This window comes from Balaenoptera acutorostrata, chromosome 1 (assembly GCF_949987535.1).
Source record: "Balaenoptera acutorostrata chromosome 1, mBalAcu1.1, whole genome shotgun sequence".
Classification (NCBI taxonomy): domain Eukaryota; kingdom Metazoa; phylum Chordata; class Mammalia; order Artiodactyla; family Balaenopteridae; genus Balaenoptera; species Balaenoptera acutorostrata.
In genome coordinates this window covers 152,918,739-152,940,786 of record NC_080064.1, presented here as the reverse complement: position 1 = coordinate 152,940,786, position 22,048 = coordinate 152,918,739, and the positions used below count along the sequence as shown (strand labels likewise).

General features: G+C 37.2%; 1 long non-coding RNA gene across 8 annotated transcripts in view; it reads left to right on the top strand.

Annotated features, from left to right (window-relative positions):
• LOC103010794 (uncharacterized) overlaps positions 1-22,048 on the top strand; it is a 56,544-nt gene that overhangs the window by 4,852 nt on the left and 29,644 nt on the right. For 3 of the 8 annotated variants that reach the window (XR_009006257.1, XR_009006256.1, XR_009006248.1), the window contains exons 2-4: positions 9,009-9,091; positions 9,193-9,318; positions 9,524-9,667. This is a non-coding gene — a long non-coding RNA (uncharacterized LOC103010794). Of the gene's footprint in view, positions 1-163; positions 208-9,008; positions 9,092-9,192; positions 9,319-9,523; positions 9,668-9,766; positions 9,797-21,691; positions 21,760-22,048 lie in introns of all 8 variants that reach the window. The other 5 variants (XR_009006254.1, XR_009006258.1, XR_009006255.1 and 2 more) reach the window with 5 other exon arrangements.

Here is a 22,048-nt window from a genome sequence, read left to right as displayed (position 1 = left end):
TTTTAAGACTACTATAAAGCTACAGTAATGAAGACAGTATGATATTGGTGAAAGTATAGACGCATAGACCAATGGAACAGAATAGAATCCAGAAATAGACCCACACAAATATGACCAACTGATATTTTTCTCAAATAATAAACATTTATTTCTGACGGTCTAGGGGCTAGAAGTCTGAGAGCAGGGTGCCATCATGGATGGATTACGGTAAGACCCTCTTCCTGTTTGCACATGACTGACAACTGACTTCTCACTGTGTTCCTTACTGGTGGAGGGGGCTAGGGAGATCTATGGGGTCTCTCTCTTTTTTTCTTCCAGTTGTACTGAGATATAATTGATACACAGCACTGTGTAAATTTAAGGTATACAGAATAATGATTCGGCTTACATACATCATGAAATGACTATCACAATAAGTTTAGTGAACATCCATCATTTCACACTGACACAGAATTTTAAAATATAGAAAAAAGTTTTTTTTCTGTGATGAGAGTTTAGGATTTACTCTGGTAACAACTTTCATGTATAACATACAGTGGTGTTAATTATATTTATCATGCTGTATATTACACCCTAGTACTTACTTATCTTATAATTGGAAGTTTGTACCTTCTGACCACCTTTATCAAATTCCCCCTCCCCCCACTCCCACCTCTGGTAACCAGAAATCAGATCTCTTTTTCTAAGAGTTTATTTGGTTTTGAAGAATAATTGACCTATAACACTACATTAGTTCCTATTACACAACATAGTGATTTGGTATTTCTGTACATTTTAAAATGATCACCACAATAAGTCTAGTTATAATATGTCACCATACAGAAATATTACATAGTTATTGATTATATTCCCCACAATTTACATAGCAATCTATCTCTGTCTACCCTATCTACCTATCTATCTATCTATCATCTATGATTGTTTTAGATGGCTGACCTCCTAAGTTCAAATGAATTTTAACAACCCTGCATTTTTACTCCCCCCACCCATGTGTACTGTTTTTGACATCATATTTTACATCTTTTTGTTTTGTGTATCCCTTAACTACTTACTGCAAATGATTTTACTACTTTGTCTTTTAACCTTCCTATTAGCTTTATACATGGCTGATTTACTACCTTTACTAATGAGATTTTTCCTTTTGTAATTGTCATGTTTCTAGGCCTTTTCTTTTTCACTTAAGAGAAGTCCCTTTAACATTTCTTGTAAACCTGGTTTGGTGGTGCTGAACTCTTTTAGTTTTTGCATGTCTGTAAAGCTTTTGATCTCTCCATCAAATGTGAATGAAAGCCTACTGGTCAGAGTATTCTTGGTTGTAGGCTTTTCCTTTCCATCACTTTAAGTGTACTGTGCCACTCCCTTCTGGCCTGCAGAGTTTCTGCTGAAAAGTCAACTGGTATCCTTATGGGAATTTCCTTGTGTATAACTTGTTACTTTTCCCATGCTGCTTTTATTCTCTCTTTGTATTTAGTTTTTGTCATTTTAATTACAACGTGTCTTAGTGTGGTCCTCTTTGGGTTGATCCTCTTTGAGACTCTCTGTGCTTCCTGGACCTGGATGTCTGTTTCTTTTCTCAGATTAGGGGAGTTTTCAGCTATTATGTCTTCAGATATGTTCTCTGCCCCTTTCTCTCATCTTCTGGGATACTTATTATGCAAATGTTAGTACTCTTGATGTTGTCCCAGAGGTTCCTTAAACTGTCCTCACTTCTTTTTTTTTTCTGTTTTCTATTCAGCTGCAGTGATTTCCACTGCTCTGTCTTCTGCTGGCTGATCCGTTCCTCTGTATCATCTAATCTACTGTTGATTCCCTCTTAGTGTATTTTTCATTTCAATTATTGTATTCTTTATCTCTGTTTGGTTATTCTTTATATTTTCTAACTCTTTGTTAAAAGCATCTAGCTTCTCATTCTGCTCATCCAATCTTCTCCCGAGTTCTTTGAACATCTTTATAATCATTACCTTGAACTCTCTATTGGGTAGATTGCCTATCTTCACTTAGTTCTTCCGGGGTTTTATCTTGTTCCTTCATTTTTAACATATTCCTGTGTCACCTCATTTTGCCTGATTTACTGTTTTTATTTCTGTGTATCTGGTGGGTTGATTAAGTTTCCTGACTTTGGAGAATTAGCCTTTTGTAGGAGACTTCCCATGCATCCCAGCAGCACACTTCCCTCTGGTTACCAGAGCTATATGCTCTAGGGGTACCCCCTATTTGGGCTGCATGGGTCCTTCAGCTATGGTGGGCTGACTACTGTGGGTGGTATGGTAGATGTGGCTGGCCCCTGGTTCTGTTGGTTGCCAGGCCCTGCCTTGTGTGGAGGCTGCTGGCCATTGGCTGGTGGGGCCGGTTTCTGGTTTGGGTGTTTGCAGGGCTGGAAGTGCTGGATCTGGTGTTGGCCTGCTGGTGGGAGGGACCAGTTCCTGACAGGTCTGGCTGTAGGGTCTGGGGTGTCCCAAAGCTGGTATTAGTCTGTTGGTGGGCAGGGCTGGGGCCCAGGGGACCCCAGGGCTAATGCCAGCTCACTGGTTGGTAGAGCCAGGTTCCCAGGTCTCTGGCTACAGGGCCCTGTGGGTCCCAGAGCAGGTGTCAGCCTGCTGATAGAAGGGGTTGGATCCCAGAGCAGCTGGCTAAGGGGCCCAAGTTGTCCCAGAGCTGGTATTGGTCTGCTGATGGCTAGATCCAGGGCCTAGAGGGTCCTGGAACTGGTGCTGGCTTGCTAGTGGGTGGGCTGCATCCTGGTACCACAGGCTGCAGGGCTGTGATGGTTCAGGGCTGTTGTCTGCCCACTGGTGGGTAGGGCTGGGACCCAGAGGATCTTGGGGCTGGTGCCCACACACTCATGGATGAGGCTGGGTCTCATCCCAGCCCACACATGGATGGAGCTGTGTTCTGGGGTCTCTGGCTGCAGGGCCCTGGGGATTCCAGAGTTGGTATTTCAGCCTACTGATGGGCAGGGCCAGGACCAGGGTCCTGTGGCTAGTTCCTAGTCACTGTGTTTGTGTCTTCACCCAGCTAGTTGCTTGGCCTGAGGCATCCCCATACTGGTGCAGAAAGGTTGGTGGGCAGGACTAGGTCCTGGCACCAGTAGGCTAGAGGGAGGATTCCAAAATGATGCTTGCCAGCACCAGTGTCCACATGGTAGGATGAACTCTCAAAAAGGGCTGCTGCCAGTGTCCGTGTCCCCAGGATGAGCTCCAGTTGTCTCCTGCCTCTCTGGGAGGCTCTCCAAGATCAGAAGGTGGGTCTGACCCAGGCTCCTTTCAAATTACTGCTTCTGCCCCGGGTATCAGAGTGAGTGAGATTTTGTGTGCGCCCGTTAAGAGTGGAATCTCTATTTCCCACAGTCCTCCAGCTCTCTTGAAAGGAAGCCCTGCTGGCCTTCAAAGCCAAACTTTCTGGGAGCTCATCTTCCTGGTGCAGGATGCCTGGTCTGGGGAGCCTGATGTGGGGCTTAGACCACTTACTCCTTGGGGAGAACCTCTGTATTGTAATTATCCTCCCATTTGTGAGTCACCCACCTGCAGGTATGAGTCTTGACTATACTGTGTCTCTGACCCTCCTGCCCATCTCATTGTGGTTCCTTCTTTTTATCTTTAGTTGTAGAAGACCTTTTCTGCTAGTCTTCTGGTTTTTCTCATTAGTAAATCTGTAAATAGTTGTAATTTTGGTGTGCCCATGACCAATTGATTTTTGACAGAGGTGCAAATGCAATTCAGCGGAGAAAGGACAGCCCTTTCAATACATGGTGCTGGAAAAATTGGATATCCATACGTGAAAAGTGAACCTTGATCTACATCTCACACCATATATAAAATTAACCCCAAATGGATCATAGACCTAAAAATAAGAGTAAAACTCTTGAGAAAACACTAGGAGAAAATCTTTGTGACCCTGGATTAGGCAAAGAGTTCTTAGATACAACACCAAAAGCACTGTCTATAAAGGAAAAATATTGATAAATTGGACTTTATAAAAATTAAAATCTGGAACATATTTGCAAAGCAGAAATAGAGACACAGACGTAGAGAACAAACATATGGATACCAAGGGGGGAAGGGGGAGTGGGATGAATTGGGAGATTGGGATTGACATATATACACTACTATGTATAAAATAGATAACTAATGAGAACCTACTGTATAGCACAGGGAAATCTACTCAGTGTTCTGTGGTGACCTAAATGGGAAGGAAATAGAAAAAAGAGGGGATATATGTATACATATAGCTGATTCACTTTGCTGTACAGCAGAAGCTAACACAACATTGTAAAGCAACTGTACTCCAATAAAGATTAATAAAAAAATTAAAATCTATGGCTATATGAAGGGCACTACAAAGAGAATGAAAGACAAGGCATACTGGGAAAAAATATTTGCACACCACATACTTAACAAAGGATTTGTATCCAGAATATATAAAGAATTTTCAAAACCTGACAAGAAAGCAAGACAACTCAATAAAAAATGTGGAAAAGTTGAACAGACACTTCACTAAAGAAGATATACAGATGACAAAAAAGCACATGAAAAAATGTTCAATATTATTAATCATTAGGGGAATGCAAATTAAAATGACAAGAAACATTACAGACCTATTAGAATTGATTTAAAAAAAAAACCCAAGTTCTAGCAAAGATGTGGAGAAATGGGAACCTTCATACATTACTGTACAGCCACTCTGGAGAACAGTTGTGTAGTTTCTTATAAAGTTAAGCATACATTTACCATATAACCCAGCAATTCCACTTCTAAATGTTTATCCTAGAGAAATGGACACTTGTGTGAACACAAAAATCTGTACCCAAATATTTATAGTATCATTATTTGTAATTCTCCAAAATGTTACAAATCAAAGCTGGCTCAACATTTGAAAATCAGTGTAATCCACCATATTAACAAATTTAACAAGAGAAACTACATGAACTAAATGCCCTTCAGTGGGTAAATGGAACCTCACTGTGGTCCAGTCATACGGTGGAATAGTATTCAGAAATAAATAGGAACAAATGATTTGTATATGCAATAACTTGGATGAATCACAGAAGTGTTATCTTAAGCAAAGGAAGCCAATCTCAATTGGTTACATACTATACGATTATATTAATATGAAAGGCAAAACTAAAGGGACAGAGAACACATCGTGATTGCCAGGGGTTAAGGGTAAGGAGAGGGTCTGACTGCAAAGGTATTTTGGGATATTGTAATTGTTCTGTATAATGGTTGTTAAATAATCTATGCATCTACTAAAACTCATAGTACTATGTACACACACACATACACAAATTTTTTCTGTATGTAAATTTAAAAGAAAATTTTAAGTTAAAAAAAAAACATAGTTTAGAATCACCTTTTAAAATCCTACCCTTGACCTCAATAATTCCTCAAAACACTATACCATTTTTCTGCTTTCAGAAAATATAGTTGTTTATTGTCTCTATTTCCTTGCTTACCATTCACTCTTTAATATATATATATATATATATATATATATATATATATTTAATTCTGAAACATTCAGCAGCATAATGCACATGATTAAAAGATCAAGGAGTGGAAGGATTTATAATTAAAAACTAAAAAACAAAAAACAGTCTCCATTCCACTTGCTTTCTTCGCATTCTAGATCCAGCTCCCCAGAAACAAATGCTTTAAATCTTTTCTATGTTTAATTTCTTTGGTGATTACAATTATACCTCTAAATAATATGCTTGTATTTTCCTTTCTCAATTAATCAAATTTAGATGTTATCCTCTGACTTTCTACTATGATAGATGAGGACCTGTATCACCCTTCACTTCTGCTGGCCACCTTCTCCCTGGATTTGATAGTTTTAAGGTGGTTTTTATTTACTGTGTTTTTTACCCTTATAATCTTAAGCAGTATATTTAATCACATATTTCTTGTTCCAACAAGTTTTATCAGTATCTCTTGACTTTGTAGGATATTAGCACTTCTACCTTTCCCTCTACCTTTTCTCTCCCTTCCCTTTTCATGTCTGTCAGCTGTAACTTTACATTTCTAGCATTGCAATTAGATAAATTACTTTATATTCTGTACCTATGATTAAAACGTCCATATTGTCTTATAGAAGTTGAATTTATAAGTTGAAACCAATTTAAAAAACATTTATATTACTGTAACTTTATAAATATTGTTCACTAAAAGTCCTAGTAATGTGCTTGGATTATATTCCTCTTAAGGTCCAGGATCATGTTTCTAGAAAATGTTGCTAGCATTAACTAATTCTTGACAACATTTTTATTAGAACCCATTAACGTTTTGTTCCAAATTGGACCAATTGCTTTTTAGTCCTTTGAATTCAGTTTTTTCATTTTACTTTTTCCTTCGAACTTCTGGGGTTTTCCATACCTTTGTATTCCTCACCTTCTGCTTTCTTTGTTTTCACTCTTATTTTGCTGGAGCACATACTCAGGTAACTTCTCAGAAAGTATACATGTGAGATAAACTTTCCAAATATTTGCATGATTTGATTTTACCTGCCTATTTCTTGATAACTGAATATAGAATTCTAGGTTTAAAATAATTTTTCCCCAGAACTGCAAAGATCTTTTTCCATTATGTCCTAGCATTCAATGTTGGTGAAAAGATTATTGCTATACTGAATCTTTCCTTGTGACCATTTTCCCTTTGGAAGCATTTGGGAATGTCTCTTGAAAATTTTACATGATGTATCTAAGTATAGAGTTTTTTTGTTTGGTGGTTTTTTAAAAAAATATTTATTTATTTATTTATTTTGGCTGCACCGTGTCTTAGTTGCAGCCACATGGGATCTTCATTGCAGCATGAGGGATCTTTAGTTGCAGCATGCAGACTTCTCAGTTGCAGCATGCATGCAGGATCTAGTTCCCTGACTAGGGATGGAACCCGGGCCCCCTGCATTAGGAATGTGGAGTCTACCCACTGAACCACCAGGGAAGTCCCTGAGTTTTTTCCTTTGATCTTCTTTAGCAGTTAGGGGGTCTTTCAATTTGAAGAGTTCTTTTCCTGTTTAGCTCTGAGAAATTTTTAAATTTTTTATTTCCTCTCCTCCATTTTCTCTTCTTTCTTTCTGAAATTCTTATTGTTTATATATTTGGCCTCTTGGATTTTATTCTCTGTGATTCTTACTTTTTTTCTAAACTGATTTTATCTTTAATACCCTCTTTTAAGTTTTTTTATTTCTGAATAATATTTTTAACTAAGAAGAATGTTCTTATTTTCTGAAAGTGCTTCTTTCTCAGCATCCTGTTTTTGTCTTATGAGTATCTCCTAAACTTCTCTGAAAGAACAGATCATAATTTTTAAAGTTCTCTTTTTTATCTTGATTGTTTCTATGTTTATCTTAGGTTTTATTATGCTGTAGATTTTCTTCAAATATCTGGTGCTCTTTGGTTGTGCATTCACACTGAAGAATGAGGGAATAAGAAGAATGACAAAACTTTTTATACATGGGTGAAGATTGTTAACTTCAGGCTTTACTTTTTTAAAATAAATAGATAAATTTATTTATCTATTTACTTATTTGCTTTAGTCTGCGTTCGGTCTTCGTTGCTGTGTGCGGGCTTTCTCTGGTTGCAGCGAGCAGGGGCTATCCTTCGTTGCAGTGAGCAGACTTCTCATTGCGGTGGCTTCTCTTTGTGGTGGCTTCTCTAGGTGCGGGCTTCAGTAGTTGTGGCACACAGGTTCAGTAGTTGTGGCTCATGGGCTCTAGAGCACAGGCTCAGTAGTTGTGTGCATGGGCTTAGTTGTTCGGCAGCATGTGGGATCTTCCCGGACCAGGGATTGAACCTGTGTCCCCTGCATTGGCAGGCAGATTCTTAACCAGTGCGCCACCAGGGAAGCCCCAGGCTTTACTTTTAAGACTTTGCCACTTACTAGCTATGTAATCTTGGGCAAGTATTTAAACACTCTGTCTAATGTGAAAAAAAATGGCATGATATGTTCTTTATTGTTTTGTTATAAGTATTAAAATGTAATGCATGTAAAGTGCTTAGAACAATGCCTAGGGTATATCAAACACTTATGTAATGTTTAATATTATTAAGGAAGGTGGGCTGGCAGGAAGCTAGCTCTTTTGCTTGGAACACAAACAAAAACGAGACTCAGGAAAGCATTACTCTGAAGCATCAAAACTTGTACTTGCTGCCCTGGAGCTCCCCATGTTTCATTCATTTTCTTTAAACAGTCCTTTGAACTTCTGCTTGAGAATAATCACTGGGTTGTATCATGGTACAAACAGATCTTCAATAATCCTCCTGTTTTCAACACTGCTTCTTATTCCCATCCTCCATAGTCTCCCTCACAGTGCCTGTTCCAGGTTCTGCTAGGCAGACCACTCCTACTGTAATGTCTTTCTCAAGTATCCCAGACTACACTACTCTTAGTTTCTCATGTTGACATGCTTGCATCTGCTTTCTTGTTTTCAGATGTTTATTGAATCACGTTTCCTTCTTGGATACTCTTTTATTTTTCCTATTATGAATTTATTAATTTTTATTGTTTAAATATCCCTTTAATATGACTTCAGGACACTGTCTCTAAATATAGTCACATTGGGGGTTAGAGCCTCAATAAATGAATTTTGGAGGGTACAGTTCAGTTTATAGCCTTTATCAATGACAAAAACCAGTTTGACACAATGTGATCCAATAGTACTACCACATTAATACTAAATTCTTGTTCTTTCAGACTATAAAGCAAAGTTCAACTAAAACAGGGTGTTTATTCTGGTAGAATCTGCATGAGATTTTTACCAAGGTTATGGAAATACATATTTGATTTTTGTTGTGATGACAGATACTCAAATTAGTTGAGTATTAGTTACAAAAATAGTAGACTCAATAAAAGTTTACTATTTAATACAAATATAAAACCATTTTGTGGATAACTAATACCTTACCTTCTCTCCAGTCAGAATATGAAACATAATTTCTATTTCTTTTGTCCAAAAAATATCACTTTGCTTTTTAAATTCTCCAGTAATTTGTCAACATTTTTGTTTTACAGACATGGCAGGCAGGTTTTATACATGGATAAGAAGTCCACAGAACGCAGAAGTTCTGAAGATGCCAGGACCGGCAGAAGTGGAGGTAGGAATTTTACTTGCTTTAAGACCTTTTGTGTAATTTTAAGTGCATTTTAGGGGGCTTCCCTGGTGGCACAGTGGTTAAGAATCTGCCTGCCAATGCAGGGGGACACGGGTTCGAGCCCTGGTCTGGGAAGATCCCACATGCCGCGGAGCAACCAAGCCCGTGAGCCACAACTACTGAGTCTGTGCGTCTGGAGCCTGTGCTCCGCAACGGGAGAGGCCGCGACGGTGAGAGGCTCGCACACCGCGATGAAGAGTGGACCCCGCTCGCCGCAACTGGAGAAAGCCCTCGCACAGAAATGAAGACCCAACACAGCCAAAAATAAATTAATTAATTTTTTAAAAAAGTGCATTTTATAAATTATTTTGTTTCTCACTCATTTGTTGCTAATATTTGAGAGAATGATTGTGTTACATTTTATATCATTCGAAGGTAAACACAAACAAAAGGAAAGAAAGCAAAAGCAAAACCACCACCGATCCCGACATAGATCATCAACATCTCATTCTTCAGATGACTATGTGTTTCCTTCTCTTACATCATCTTCAGGAAGCCAGACGGATTCATGTGTCAAAGGTATGTTTATCACCCTGTTAACAGGGTTTTCATTTATAAGTTAGATGATCTAGAAAAAAATTCATTAAAACTCCTTCATAACTTCTGTTTATTCAACAGAATAATACCCACTGTGTGCCAGGCATAATGGTAAGCATGGCATGGTCCCTTCAGCCAAGGAACTTTTAAGGTACTGGACAATAAAGACAAACTAATAGTCCATTACAGTGCAGATGAGTGCTATGACTTGGTATGCACATGTTAAGGGGACAAGGAAAGGCTTTGGAGAGGAAATGATATCTGAATTGAGAATTGGAAGATGAATAGGCATTTTCTAGACAAGGGAAGTGGAATTCAGGAAGATTTATTACACGTTAAAGGAATTGCATGTGCTAACCATTGTTGACATATGTGTTTCTGATTCTTTCTCAAGTAATATTATCACACATCTATTTCTTGATTTATCAGTGGACTAATCAGAGTTCTTCGTTGTAAGCAAAGAAAACTGGCTCTGGCTGATTTAAATGGAAAAGGAATTTATTGAAAGGATATTGAATAACTCACTCATAATTGCCAAGAAGCCTAGAGAACTAATCTCTGAATGTGAATAGGAACAAAGTGAAACTTGGCAGCTAGAACTGTAGGCAAAGTCAAACCACTGGTAAGGGCACACTGCCACTCCTGAACCTGGATGCGTCAACTTGCATCGTCCTGGTCACTACATGCTGCCGCTGAAGAATGGATTCTTCACCATCTCTGCTTCTTGGTGTCACTAGCTCCTAGGCAGTATTGACTTTGCCTAGATCACATGTCCATGTGCTAGCTGCCTTGGAAACTGGGAAAGCAAGTATTGACCTTTTCAGCATTGATGGCAGGAGGCATGTAGAGAAGTATTCACCAGACATAGGAGGGAGAATCAGATGCTGGGCAGTCAAAATACAGCAAATGTTCTCCACATTCAACTCTAGACAATATCTATCATCTAGCTCACAAATTACTCCTTTGTCTCACCTACCTTTATCTTTTCAGTGTTTGTTATTTGTATTATAATTAATTTTTCTATTAGTTAATTTGGTATCAATAAATTTTATACCTGTAATTCTACTTTTTGTTTCATCAACTTCAGTCCATTATTTTACTCTCTTTTATATAGGTAACGCTACCCTTTCCTCCATCTTTTCTCCCCATTGTCTTTTTTTTTTTTTAACATTTCCAGTAGTTAACATCTATAAACAAAACAAACTTTCATTTTCTCTGCATAGATTTACTTTAAAGTTTCCAAACCAGTAATCAGCATTTAAATTATTATCACCAAATAAATATTGTTACTGCAGTGCCAAGTCATGTGCTAGGATTACATTTCCCTTTCATGAGTCTAATATCATGATTACTGGAATTCTCAAAGGAGAATGTTTCTAGATGTAGGTACATCATCAAGTACATTTATATTCCACCAGTTGCCTCAAACCGTGCCATGTCTTAGTATCGCTTCATATTGGAACCATGACTTTCTTGTACAGTCTTTATTTTTCTTAGACTTTCTAGTCCTACCATTTTTTTTTTAATTGACAGAAGGATAATGTCACTTCACCATAATAAAAAGATTTTGCATCCTTTCAAACATACTGTTCCATGGAGTTCATTTTTTTCGCCTGGAGATGTTCTTGCCTGCCTGTTGCAAATTGGACTACTTTGTACCCCAAAGGCCTGAAAGATAGCTGTCATCCTAGGATTTCCTCTCACTGGTCTTCTGGGTTGGATTTATTGTTTATTAGATCCATGTCTTCCTATCTCTTGGTTTTCTGCCTTAACTGTTAGAGTACACTGTCAAATAACTTTTCCAAAATATATGTCTAAAAGGTAAACTGAGTCTTTGCACATCTCAGAATGTCATTATTCTCCCCCACACTAGTTTGAAAACAATTACCCCTAATTCTGGTTTCCAGAGGCAGTAACTTCATTCTCTCTTAACAGTATGTTTTGATATCTATCTCCAAATCTTAAAATAACCTTTAAAGAACCGGTTTTAGGTTCTATGGAAGATAAGAATTTAGCTGCTTCTTTTTACTTCCCCCACCAAATTCACTTCCTTTCTCCCATCCTTCTAAATAGGATTTCATTATCATAACTGATAATTTCACTATTCAAGAATTTCATTATTATGACTTTTTAAATGCTGTTCACAACTGAGCCATACAATGGTTTCCTTTCTAGCACAACATTTTGTTTTCTTTTCACTTAATAATTATCTTTTAAAAACTTTGTTTCATTTTCTGTGTTTGTGACATATAATAGTAGTCTAAATTGCCTTTCAAAATGCTCAAACACATTAGGTACACTGTTAATTTCAGTTTGGGGATTCTGTCCTGGATCCTTTTAACATGCTCCATCTGAAATTACTGCTCTCTAGGCCTGTTAAACACCTGGGAAGTTAAAGTCTTTCATCTTCATTCTGAGATTTCCTTTACCTCTCTCTTCAGTTTGATCACCTGTTTTCTGGATTCTGTGGGGTTTTTTCTTCCTTTGTTTTCTCCTTTATTTTATTGGAACATCTCTCCTAGTAACTTCTAGGAAAAAGAAGGACATTTAAGTCCTATTCTGTTTGTAGTTGTGGGTTTATGCCTGTAAATGAATTTCCTTTATTGACTTCTGCTTCCACTGAGATGAGAGGTTAGTAGCAAACCAGTGCTTCCACCATAAACAACTAGATAAAATGAAGAAAAGTATCTGTTTAAAGGAATGAAGAGCTGCTAAGGCAATGAGAACTAGAGGGATTAAGAATCTAGAGAGGAAAGAACTACGGAGAGGTAAAATGATACAAAGATTAGAGTTTGGGACTCACCAGGGGCTGGAGAATACAATAGGCCCTCTGTTGAAAACACAGGAGGGCAGGGATGAATCAGAGGTAAATTGAGCCTTACTAGGACTGTAATATCATCTCAGTACAGCCCCTGACTGGGTTTAGATGATCATCCATCATTCTGTTTGCCTAGTGGAAGAAGGGTGAATCATCCTGGGAGGAAGATAACATCATCTAGAGCCTCTAGAATTTTGTAACACAAAATACCTTTCAGTAAAAAATGACTAGATATTCTAACATGACTAAAGAACAAGATTAGGCTACAGGTAACCCAGATATTTGACTTATCTGACAATGAATTTTACATAATTATGATTAATATGTTCAAGAAAGTAGAGATTTATAAACTATAAAAATAATCAAATGAAAATTTTGGAATAACAAGTGCATTATTTAAAATTAACAATTTAGATAGATTTTCCAGCAGATTAAACAAAAGATGGAATTAGCAAACTGGAAGTCAAATCAAGAGAAAGAAAAAAGTATAGAAGATACAGAAGAGAGCATCAAAAACATGTGAGACATGGTGAAAAGGTCTAACGTAGAATTGGAATCTAAGAAAGAGAGAAGAATGAGGAAAAAGAAATATTTGAAGAGAATAATGGCCAAATGTTTTCCAAAACATGAAAAACCTCAACTACAGATTCAAGAAACTTTGAATCCCCAAAGCTGGATAATACAAAAAGAAAATCACATAGAGAACTTTCATTTCCAATCAGGAATATGGTTGTCTCTTACAGCATGGAGTGGTTGATATGGCAGCAGGCTAATAATCTCCTTTCCCGTTTTCTCATTGAAATAATTCATTTTTTATCTTTCCCAATAAAGTATTGATATTTAGTAGATGCATTCACGTAGTTCTTGTTGATAAGCATAACACCTTATGCTTTCTAGATTAAATAGAAGTTGGATTCTAGTGGACTCACAGGAATATTTTCCCTCATATGGGCTCCTAAGTGCCACATATTTATAATACTGGGATACAATTAAAATTAAATAATTAATTTAATTTTTTAATAATTAATTTTAAATTAAATAATTAATAATTCATTTGTATTTTGTAAGATTTTTCCAACCAGCATAATAAAGTTAATTAAACTATCAGTCTTGAGTTTGGATCAAGATAGTAGGAGGATGTGGAGCTCAACTCCCCCCACGAACACATCAAAAATACATCTAAATGTGAAACAACTTTCACTGCAAACTAACTGGAAACTGGCGGACGGACTCCTGTAAACCAAGGTTGTAAGAGATACACATGTAACCTGGTAGAAAGGGAAGAAATATGATTGGGTCAAAACTTATGCCCCTGCAAGGGAACTCAGAGGCAAAAGGAGATTACACAGGAAGACCCCTGCCCTGGGGAGTGAGTAGTTCAAGTCACAGATTTGGTGCCCCAGTCCTGGGATCCTGTGTTGGGGAGACAAGCCCTCTTGGCTGGTTGGAGGACTGCTGGGACTAACAGAAGCATGGTGGGAAGCTTGGATTCTGCTCATGAAGGGTGCATGTGCGCTGGCTTGCCTGCAGGGTAGGGTGCAGAGAGGTCTGCTCTAGAGTCTATAGAGTTTCCCACAACCACCTTGCCACGTGCTTGCCAACTCAAGCAAGCACTTTGGCTCTGCTGAGTCCATGTCACAGTGCAACACTGGATCTGGGGCAGCCATGACCAGGGAAAAGACTCGACCATGGGTCACAGAGGTGACCCAGTCCCAGAGCTGAGCCTGGGTGAGGTAGCGGAGGCCATTATTGGCACTGACTCAAGCAACATCTCAGAAGCAGTCCAGATCTCTGACGCTGGTGGCTCTACCACAGCCCTATACGTGCTGAAAGTCTACATGGATCCCACCTGCCCCGCAGAGTAGTTCCACAACAGGGCGGTGGTGGTGGAGGCTGGTGGCAGTGATTGGCTGTAAGGGACAAGGAGATTTGCACCTGAGGCTACGTCTGAGCAGAGCCACAGGTGCATGCACATGCAGCGCATTGGACCTCTGTCTGTGGCCAACCCAAGCCAAGAGCCCACACAAATCCCACTTGCTTCAGCACTAACCCCCCTGGGGCAAGCGTCTTGGTCCAAGGAGAGGGAAAAAACACACACTTAAAGGGAACAAAGCCAGCTTGGGCCCGGCCCTCAGGGCTTCTGTACCAGCAACTTGGAATCCGACTCCACCCACAATAGGGCAGTGACAGCCGCTAAGCAGAGGTGAAGTCCCACCTCATACCTGGTACCAGCTTTAGCCCCTCAATCTCTAGCCTCACCCCCTACCAAGGTGATAGCTTGGTACATCCAGCACACCCAGGAAAGACATAACTTGCATCCACATCAAATCCAGGTTTCCCACCAAAGGCATTGGGCACAGGCAGTCTGTATAGGAATGCTCTCACATAAGAACACTCTCTCAAGACCACAATAGGTAACTGTTTTGCCTGAATTCATAGAGGTAGAGAAAGTTAATCAAAATGAAAAGGCAGAGGGATTACTCTCAATTTAATGAGTAAGAGAAAACCCCTGGAAAAAAATAAATAATGAAATAGAAATAAACAATTTACCAGGTAAAGGATTCAAAGCATTGGTGATAAATGTTAACTGACCTAGGGAAAAGAATTGATGTATACAGGGAACACTTTAACAAGGAACTAGAAAATATAAAAAAGACCCAATCAGAAATGAAGAATTCAATAGCTGAAGTAAAAAATACACTAGAAGGAATGAATTGCATGCTAAGTGGTACAGAGGAACACATAAGTGATCTGGAATATAGAATAATGGAAATCATCCAATCAAAATAGCAAAAAGAATAATTTTAAAAAAATGAAAACGAGATCTCTGATATAACATTAAGCATATCAGCATTCGCATTTTAGGGGTCCCAGAAGGAAAAGAAAGAGAGAAGGGGATCAAAAATGTATTTGAGGAAATTATGGCTGGAAACTTCTCAAACCTGAGGAAGGAAACAGATATCCAGGTACAGGAATCTCAAAGGGTCCCAAGCAGACCAACACCAAGACATGGCATAATTAAAATGGCAAAAGTTAAAGATAGAGAATTCTTAAGGCACCAAGAAAATAACCCAAAGAGTCATATTCAAGGAAACCTCCATAAGGCTGTCAGCTGATTTCTCTGCAGAAACTTTGCCAGCCAGAAGGGAGTGGCATGATATATTCAAAGTGCTGAAAGTGAAAAATCTGCAATCTGGGATACTTTACCCAGCAAGATTATCATTTAGAATAGAAGGAGAGATAAAGAACTTCTCAGACAAGCAAAAACTAAGAGTTCATCAATACTAAACCTATCCTAAAAGAAATGTAAAAGAGTCTTCTCTAAGTGGAAAAGAAGAATCTATAGGAAAGGTAAAATCCCACTAGGAAAGGTAAATATACAGTAATGACTGAGGATAAACCACTTAAATACACCAGTATGAAGATTGAAAGACAAAGAATTGTAAAAGCAACTGTAACTACAATAAACAATTAAATGTTGGGGAGGAGTGTAAAAATGTAGGTCTTTTAGAATGTGTTTGAACTTAAATGACTACCAGTTTAAAACAAGACATATATAGTTATAGGTCAAAACAGAGGGAAGTTTATCGAGATACAGGCCTTCCTCAAGAAACAAAAAAAACTCAAATAAACAACCTAACCTACCACCTAAAGGAATTAAAAAATAAAAGAAAAGGCCAAAGTCAGCAGAAGGAAGGAAATAATAAAGATCAGAGAGGAAAAAATAAAATAGAGATTAAAAAATAGAAAAGAGCAGTGAAACCAAGAGCTGTTGTTTTGAAAAAATAAACAAAATTGATAAACTTTTAGCTAGCCTCAGGAAGAAGAAGTGAGAGGACCCAAATAAACAAAATAAGAAATGAAAGAGGAGAAATAAAAACCAATACCACAGAGATACAAAAATCATGAGCGAATACTTTGAACAGTTATATGCCAACAAATTAGACAACCTAGAAAAAATGGACAAATTTCCAGAAACGTACAACCTGCCAAGACTGAATCAAGAAGAAACAGACAATTTGAACACACTGATCACTAGTAGTGAGATTGAATTTGTAATAAGAAAAACTCCCGAGCAAACAAAAGTCCAGGACTGGACAGCTTCACAGGGGAATTCTACCAAACATATAATGAAGAGCTAATACCTATCCTCCTCAAAGTATTACAAAAAAATCGAAGAAGATGGAACACTCCCAAATGCATTCTATGAGGTCACCATCACCCCCCAAAACCAGACAAAGACACTACAAAAAAAAAGAAAAGAAAAGAAAAGAAAATTAAAGGCCAATATTTCTGATGAACATCGATGCAAAAATCCTCAACGAAATATTAGCAAATCAACCCTCTAAGATCAGGAACAAGACAAGGATGCCCACCGTTGCCACTTATATTCAACATAGTTTTGGAAGTCCTAGCCATAGCAATCAGAGAAGAAAAAGAAAAGGAATCCAAATTGGAAAGGAAGAAGTAAAAGTATCACTGTTTGCAGATCTCATGATACTATGCATAGATAATCCTAAAGATACCACCAGAAAACTGCTAGAGCTCATCAATAAATTCGATAAAGTTGCAGGATACAAAATTAATATACAGAAATCTGTTGCATTTCTATACATTAACAATGAACTATCAGAAATAGAAATTAAGGAAACAATCCCATTTACCATAGCATCAAAAAAGAACGAAATACCTAGGAATAAACCTACCTAAGGAAGCAAAAAATATATACTCCAAAAACTATAAGATGCTGATGAAAGAAATTGAAGGCAACACAAACAGATGGAAAGATATACCATGTTCTTGGACTGGAAGAATCAATATTGTTAAAATGACCATACTACCCAAGGCAATCTACAGATTCAATGTAATCCCTATCAAAATACCAGTGGCATTTTTCACAGAGCTACAACAAATAATTTTAAAATTTATATGGAAACACAAAAGACCCCAAATAGCCAAAACAATCTTGAGAAAGAGGAACAGCGCTGGAGGAATCGGGCTCCGTGGCTTCAGACTATACTACAAAGCTACAGTAACCAAAACAGTATGGTATGGTCACTAAAACAGACACATAGATCAATGGAACAGGATATAAAGCCCAGAAATCAACCCACACACTTATGGTCAGTTAATCTATGACAAAGGAGGCAAGAATATACAATGGAGAAAAGACAGTCTCTTCAATAAGTGGTGCTGGGAAAACAGGACAGCTACATGTAAAAGAATGAAATTAGGACATTCTCTAACACTGTATACAAAAATAAACTCAGGAATTCCCTGGCAGTCCAGTGGTTAGGACTGTGTGCCTTCACTGACAAGGACACTGGTTTGATCCCTTGTCAGGGGACTAAGATCCTGCAAGCTGCACAGTGGGGCCAAAAATGAAACAATAACAAAAATAAACTCAAAATGGATTAAAGACCTCAATGTAAGATCGGATACTATAAATCTCCTAGAGGAAAACATAGGCAGAATACTCTGACATAAATTACAGCAATATTTTTTTGGATCTGTCTCCTAGACTGATGGAAAAAAAGCAAAAACAAACAAGTGGGACCTAGTTAAACTTAAAAGGTTTTGCACAGCAAAGGAAACCATTGACAAAATGAAAAGACAATCTATGGAATGGAAGAAAATATTTGCAAGTGATGCAACCAACAAGGGCTTAATTTTCAAAATATACAAACAGCTTATACAGCTCAACATCAAAAAAACAAACAACCCAATCGAAAAATGGTCAGAAGACCTAAACAGACATTTCCCCAAAGAAGATATATAGATGGCCAACAGCCGCATGAAAAGATGCTCAACATCACTAATTATTAGAGAAGTGCAAATCAAAACTACAATGAGGTGTCACCTCATACTGGTCAGAATGGCCATCATAAAAAGTCTACAAATAATAAATGCTGGAGAGAGTGTGGAGAGAAGAGAACCCTCCTACACCGTTGGTGGGAATGTAAATTGGTACAGCCACTATAGAAAACACTATGGAGTTTCCTTAAAAAATTAAAAAGAGTTACCATATGATCCAGCAGTCCCGCTGCTGGGCATATATCTGGAAAAGATGAAAACATGAATTCAAAAAGATACATGAACCCCAGTGTTCATAACAGCACTATTTACAATAGCCAAGACATGGAAGCAACCTAAATGTCCATGGACAGATGAATGGATAAAGAAGATGTGGTATGTATATACAATGGAATATTGCTCAGCCATAGAAAAGAATGAAATAATGCAATTTGCAGCTACATGGATGGACCTAGAGATTATCGTACTAAGTGAAGTAAGTCAGACAGAGAAAGACAAATATCATATGATATCACTTATATGTGGAATCAAAAAAATGATACAAATGAACTTATTTACAAAATAGACATATAGTCATGGACATAGAAAACAAACTTATGGTTACCAAAGGAGAAAGTGGGGGGTGCGGGGGGAGGATAACTTAGGAATTTGGGATTAACAGGTAAACACTACTGTATATAAAATAGATAACAACAAGGACCTACTGTATAGCACAGGGAACTATATTCAATATCTTGTAATAACCCATAATGGAAAAGATCTGAAAAAATATATGTGCATATAACTGAATCACTTTGCTATACACTTGAAACATTTTCAACAAATATACTTCAATAAAAAAATTAGCAAATTGAATCCCACAGTATATAAAAAGGATTGTACACTATGATTAAGTTGGATTTATTTCAGGGATGTAAGGATGGTTCAACATCAACAAAAGGAAGGATAAAAATCACATGGTTATCTTAATAGATGCAGAAAGAGCATTTGACAAAATTTCACATCCATTCATGATAAAAAAGTCTTACCAAAGTGAGTACAGAGGAACATATCTCAACATAATAATGGACATTTATGACAGTTCCAGAGCTAACATCATACTCAACAGTGAAAAGTTGAAAGCCTTCCCACTAAATTCAGGAGTAAGACAGGGATGCCCACTCTCACACTTCTATTCAACATAGTATTGAAAGTTCTAGCCACAGCAGTCAGACAAGAAAAAGAAGCAAAAGTCATCAAAATTGAAAGAGAAGTAGAACTGTCATTATTTGCAGACAGCATGATAGTTTATATAGAAAAACCTAAAATCTCCACCCCCAAATTATGAAAACTAATAAATGAATTCAGCAAAGTTGCAGGACAGAAGATTAATATACAGAAATCTGTTGCTTTTCTATATAATAACAATGAACTATCAGAAAGAGAAAGTTTTTAAAAATCCCATTTAAAATCGCATCAAAAAGAATAAAATACCTAGGAATAAACTTAATGAAGGAAGTGAAAGACTCTGAAAACTATAAAATATTGATGAAGGAAATTGAAGGTTATACAAAGAAGTGGAAAGTTATCCCATGCTCTTGGATTAGAAGAATTAATATTGTGAAAATGGCCATACTACCCACAGCAATCTACAGATTTAATGCAATCTCTTTCAAAACACCCATTACATTTTTCACAGAACTAGAACAAATAATCCTAAAATTTGTATGGAACCACAAAAAACCCCAAATTGCCAAAGCAACCTTGAGAAAAAAGAACACAGTTGGAGGTACCACCTACCCAGACCTCAGACTATAGTATAAAGCTACAGTAATCAAAATAACATGGTTCTGACACAAAAACAGATATATAGATCAATGGAACACAATAGAGACCCTAGAAATAAACCCACACACCTATGGTCAATTAATCTCTGACAAAGGAGGCAAGAATATACAATGGAGAAAAGACAGTCTCTTCAGTCGGTGCTGGGAAACTGGATAGCTATATTTAAAACAATGAGATTAGAATATTTCCTCATACCATAAACAAAAATAAACTCAAAATGTATTGAAGCCCTAAATTTGAGATCTGAAACCATAAAATTCCTAGAAGAGAACATAGGCAGAACACTGACATAAATCGTAGCAATATTTTTTTGGATCTTTCTTCTAAAGCAAAGGGAATAAAAGCAAAAATTAACATATGGGACCTAATTAAACTTAAAGGCATTTGCACAGCAAAGGAAACCATTGACAAAACGTAAAAACAAAACAACATACAAAATGGGATAAAATGTTTGCAAGGGATATGACTGACAAGGGGTTAATATCCATAATATACAAACAGCTCATACAACTCAATATCCAAAAACAAACAAACAAACGAACAAACCCAATCAAAAATGAGCAGAAGACCTGAATAGACATTTCTCCTAAGAGGACATACAGATGGCTAACAGGCACATGAAAAGATGCTCAACATTGCTAATTATTAGAGAAATGCAAATTGAACAACAATGAGATATCAGCTCACACCTGTCAGAAAAGCTATCATCAAAAAGTCTATAAATAACAAATGCCAACATTCCATTGGTGCAGCCACTATGGAAAACACTATGGAGGTTCTTCAGAAAACTAAAAATACAACTACCATATTATCTAGCAATTCCACTCCTGGGTTTATATCTGGAAAAAACAAAAACACTAATTCAAAAAGATACAGGCACCCCAATGTTCATAGCAGCACTATTTACAATAGCCGAGATATGTAAGCAACCCAAGTGGCCATCAACAGACGAATGGACAAAGAATATGTGATATATACACACACACACACACACACACACACACACACACACACAATGGAATATTACTCAGCAATAAAAATGAAATTTTGCCATTTGCAGCGATGTGGATGGACCTAGAAAATATTATGCTTAGTGAAATAGGCAGAGAAAAAAATACTGTATATCATCACTTCTAAGTGGAATCAAAAAAATAATACAAACGAATGTATATAGCAAAATAGAAACAGACTCACGGATATAGAAAACAGACTAGTGGTTACCAATGGGGAAGGGGAGGTAGGAGGGGACACATTAGGGGTATGGGGTTAAGAGATACAGACTACTATGTATTAATTAGATAAGAAACAAGGCTGTATTGTATAGCACAGGGAATTATAGCCATTATTTTGTAATAAGTTTAATGGATTATAATCCGTAAAAATACTGAATCACTATGCTGTACACCTGAAACTAATATAATGTTGTAAATCAACTATACTTCAATAAAATTATATCAGTCTTAATTCTAATTCCTCAAATTCTTTAATCAATAAAAATGACTTGTAATGATATATCTAAAATTTCCAATTCTTTTAAAAACTTGTAGCTGCTACCAAGGGAAGAATTAAGACAAAGAGAAGAGAGAAAAGGAGTAAATGGCGAAAAGAAAGAAAAGTAGGTAATTGTGAATAATTTAATATAAGAGTAAAATTTGGCTATTAGAATAATCTGTTCTTTCTTCCTAATTAAGGAAAACAAAATCTATACAGGGAACTTTGAAGAGATGTAAGGGAAGGAGTGGTTAACATGGTAGTTAACATGGAGCTAACCTAATAGTGTTCTTTTTCTTTTCAAATACTGTAATCACTCCTTATCTGAAGTTTCACTTTCTGAGGTTTCAGTTACCTGCAGTACACTGTGGTCCAAAAATACTAAATGGAAAATTCCATAAATAAACAACATA